Source organism: Hylobates moloch, unplaced genomic scaffold (assembly GCF_009828535.3).
Source record: "Hylobates moloch isolate HMO894 unplaced genomic scaffold, HMol_V3 SCAFFOLD_19, whole genome shotgun sequence".
Classification (NCBI taxonomy): Eukaryota; Metazoa; Chordata; class Mammalia; order Primates; family Hylobatidae; genus Hylobates; species Hylobates moloch.
The window spans coordinates 38,391,330-38,395,827 of record NW_026652294.1 but is presented as its reverse complement, the minus strand read 5'-3'; the positions used below and the strand labels follow the sequence as shown (position 1 = coordinate 38,395,827).

The 4,498-nt window shown below is 46.0% G+C and overlaps 1 non-coding gene across 1 annotated transcript; it reads left to right on the top strand.

Annotated features, from left to right (window-relative positions):
• The first annotated feature begins 438 nt into the window (after positions 1 to 438).
• Positions 439 to 576, top strand: LOC116459507 (small nucleolar RNA SNORA69). The gene has a single exon (XR_004245561.1). It is a non-coding gene; the product is annotated as a small nucleolar RNA SNORA69 (small nucleolar RNA).
• The last annotated feature ends 3,922 nt before the right edge of the window (positions 577 to 4,498 follow it).

Genomic DNA, 4,498 nt, shown 5'->3' with positions numbered 1-4,498 from the left:
AGGTCCACCTCAAGTCTGCCTGCTTGTTACAATATGTAGCTTTGCCAAAGTTGCTTCAATTTGGTCCTCATCATGGCTTGCCATTTTATTTAAGATGAGACCGGGCCGGGCGCGGTGGCTCACGCCTGTAATCCCAGCACTTTGGGAGGCCAGGGCAGGTGGATCACTTGAGGTCGGGAGATGGAGACCAGCCTGACCAATATGGTGAAACCCCATCTCTACTAAAAATACAAAAATTAGTTGGGTGTGGTGGCACATGCCTGCAATCCCAGCTACTTGGGAGGCTGAGGCAGGAGAATCGCTTGAACCCGAGAGGTGGAGTTTGCAGTGAGGCGAGATGGCACCATTGCACTCCAGCCTGGGCAACAAGAGTGAAACTCTGTCTCAAAAAAAAAAAAAAAAAAAAAGACTAGATTGGGCATTTAGAATGTCAGAGTGAAGGCAAGCTGCAATTACAGTGCTTCATTTTGTGAAATACTAAATACCATCATTATCCTGCTGAAAGAAAAGCTGTTTTAATGATTTTTGATTTTGTCCTTGTAAGAGTAAAATCATGACAGATTGACATGGACAATTCTAAGGAAAAAATAAAATAAAAGAATACCAGAATGAAAATACAGAACATTGCATGTTGGTTTCATTCTCTCAGAAGAAACTGAGGCACAAAGAGGTTAAGTATTTCAGGTTCACAGAGCTAGCAATTGGCAGAGATAGCATCTGCATCTGACAGTCTCACTCGAGAGTTCTGGCTATATTCAAAGTGTTCTGGAAGCAGCATATATATGATGATCCATGGGGACGAGAAATAAATATTTAAAAACATTCCATATTTTTAATCTTTTTATTTTGAGACAGCGTCTTGCTCTGTTGCCCAGGCTGGCATGCAGTGGCGCGATTTTGGCTCACTGCAACCTTCACCCCCTGGGTTCAATTGATTCTCCTGCCTCAGCCTCCTGAGTAGCTGGGATTATAGGTGTGTGCCACCACTCCTGGCTAATTTTTGTATTTTTAGAAGAGATGGGGTTTCACCATATTGGTTAGGTTGATCTTGAACTCCTGACCTCAGGTGATCTGCCCACCTCAGCCTCCCAAAGTGCTGGGATTACAGGCATTAGCCACCACGCCCGGCCCCTTATTTCTACTCTTACTATGCCCTTTATAAAATAATATTATTGTAAATGTTTAAAGCTATTAGTGTAGTAGTACTTACATATGATTCATGGATAACATATATATGTGTGTATATATATGCATCTACATATCATTATATATGTACATACACATTCACACAGATACATTCACACATACATATATGTGGGTATCACAAAGTATTAGTTAAGTGACTCTAATACTTTGAATGTAATATTCAAAGTATTATTTGAATGTAGATTCTGAAATAATACTTTGAGAATCAGCAGGGTGGTGGCGGGGGTCAGTGGGCAGAGGAGTGAGGATTCCCCCAGAATGAAAGGAATTTCTCATAGACTCATAGTTCAGCCTCATAGTTTCACCACTGACTTTGCACTTAACTTCAATTACAAAGTCCCAGGGAAGAACTCTAGAAGGATCTAGCTTGGGTCAATCTTTTAAAGATGGTCTCTCTCAGGCTGGATCATTGAGATATGAACTGCAACTTTGCCTTTGGTTCAATGATCTCATCCTTTTGAGACGGAGTCTCTCTCTGTCACCCAGGCTGGAGTGCAGTGGCGCAATCTCAGATCACTGCAAGCTCTGCCTCCCGGGTTCACTCCATTCTCCTGCCTCAGCCTCCCAAGTAGCTGGGACTACAGGTGCCCACCACCATGCCTGGCTAATTTTTTGTATTTTTAGTAGAGACGGGGTTTCACCGTGTTGGCCAGGATGGTCTCGATCTCCTGACCTCTTGATCCACCCGCTTTGGCCTCCCAAAGTGCTGGGATTACAGGCGTGAGTCACCGTGCCTGGCCTAGAGATCGGGTTTCACCATTTTGGTCAGGCTGGTCTGGAACTCCTGACCTCAGGTGATCCGCCCGCCTTGGTCTCCTAAAGTGCTGAGATTACAGGTGGGAGCCACTGCACGCCTGGTCTTGGGTCAATCGCATTGAGTTTGAGTCACGTGTTCACCACTTTGCAGCCCCCACTAGAACCACAGTAATGAGTTTTCAGGCATCAACCAATAGGAGACAAGCATATGTAGATCAAAATAGTACCATTATCACTGGTAAAGATGTTTGTAAATGTGGCTTTATTTTCTCTGGTCAAATTGGCTTTTTAATAATTCACCCTTGCCGGGCGCTGTGGCTCCTGCCTATAATCCCAGCACTTTGGGAGGCCGACGCGGGTGGATCACCTGAGGTCGGGAGTTCGAGATCAGCCTGACCAACATGGAGAAACCCCATCTCTAATAAAAATACAAAATTAGCCGGACGTGGTGGCACATGCCTGTAATCTCAGCTACTCGGGAGGCTGAGGCAGGAGAATCACTTGAACCCGGGAGGCAGAGGTTGTGGTGAGCCAAGATCACCCCATTGCACTCCAAACTGGGCAACAGAGTGAAACTACATCTCAAAAAAAAAAAAAAAAAAAAAAATTTACCCTTGATTGCCTAGTCCTGGGGAGCTTTTACTGTGTGACCAAGAGCAGACAGGAACACATGCCTGTTCCAGGTGAGCAGGTTGCCAAAAGAGAACCCACATGAAGCTGAACCACCACATGTCCCTTCGTCCCAAACCCACTGTGTTAATTATTTGCCCCATTAATGAAATAGTTGCATTTCTTCTTCTGGGAACATGGTGGGCTCCCTCTTAGAGTGAAGTGCAGGTATGTGACTTGCTTTAGCCAGTTACATGTCATTAGTTGTGACGTGTGTCACCTCCAGTTGGGAGCTTTAAGAGCCTGTGTTTGATTGGCCCCACAAACTCTTTTTCTATTTGATATGGCAAGTTACTGGTCCAGGTGGTACCTGCTTCATTATCCTATGTTCTGGAATGAGGACAACATGGAGAGGAGCCCCAAGACAACAGTGACATGGAGCTTGAGCAACAAAGAAATCTTTGCTGTTTTAAGCAACTGAGATTTTGCAGTTGCTTGTTACCACAGCATAACCTTGCCTATCCTGATTGCTACATTCACCAATCAGATAAGGTGCTCCATCTTCTTTGGGGGAGGAATGAAGAAGTAGGGAGAAAAGTTAGGGGTTTTCTTCTATCTACCTGGAAATATGAATGGGAAGTAAATGCCTCTTCCTAATACATATTATTAAAATGAGGATGGAGGAGCACTTCCCAAAAGGAAAAATGGATCAGTCTGGATTATGGTTATATGCAGCAGAATACAACTTTGGTGATGTTTGTAGAAAATGGTGTTTGCGGACAGGATGTTGGATAGTCACCGAGTCTCCAGAAAAGCTGGAGAATTGAGCCCATAAAACGGGCAGGAGTGTGGGAGGTAACACAGTCCAAGCTACCACCAAAAGCACTCCACAGAACTGGTCTGTCAAGCATGCACCATAGATTCACACGACTTTCACCCCCTGCCACTGGGTGTCCTGGTCAGCATGACAACAAAGCCCACAGTGACAGGAATGCCCACAACAGATGCTGCTGCTTGTACCGCTGACAGTGCCACTCCTGGCCCTGCTGCTGTCACCACTGTAAAATAGACTCTCCTCTGTCCCTGCTTTGTGTCACTGGCTCCCAAGTTTAAGTCCAGGGACATTGTGTCTGTTTGGTTGATCCTAGGTCATGTAATTAGATCAGTAGTTGGGAAAGTGAACCTTTGGCTTGTTCAACTTCTGCAGTTGGACCAGGGCTGTCTCCAGACTAGGGCTTTTTTTTTTGGGGGGGGGACAAAGTCTTGTTCTGTTACCCAGGCTGGAGGGCAGTGGTGCGATCTTGGCTCACTGCAACCTCTGCCTCTTGGGTTCAAGCAATCCTCCTGCCTCAGTCTCCCAAGAAGCTGGGATTACAGGTGTGTGCCATCATGCTCAGCTGATTTTTGTATTTTTAGTAGAGATAGGGTTTTGCTATGTTGGTCAGGGTGGTCTCAAACTCCTGCCTCAAGCAATCCATCTGCCTCAGCCTCCCAAAGTGCTGGGATTATAGGTGTCAGCCACTGTGCCTGGCCATGAGGTCTCTTTAGATCTGGTGGCCCTCTGCTGCTTCCAAGTCATGTTTGGGCCATGAGACTATTTTGGAAAGCTGCCCAAGCTCCTGTATGCCTAGATGCCATTTAATCATCATTCCCTGGTGTTGGCAGCTTCCCTGACGGTGCTGCAGGGGGCAAGTGCATGTCTGTCTCTGTCCTCTCCACTACTCTGGGGCATTCTTCTCATGCTGGGGGAGATCCCCACTCCTCTGACCACTGTCCGCCTACCCTACTCTGAGGATTTTCCAGGATGCTTTGAATATATCCGGAGTGAGACTGGACAGTTCAAATGCTGGTTCTGTGACTTAGAGCAAATGACTTAGCCTTTGTGCCTCAGTTTTTTCTGCTGAAAAACACCGATAATAGGCTGGGC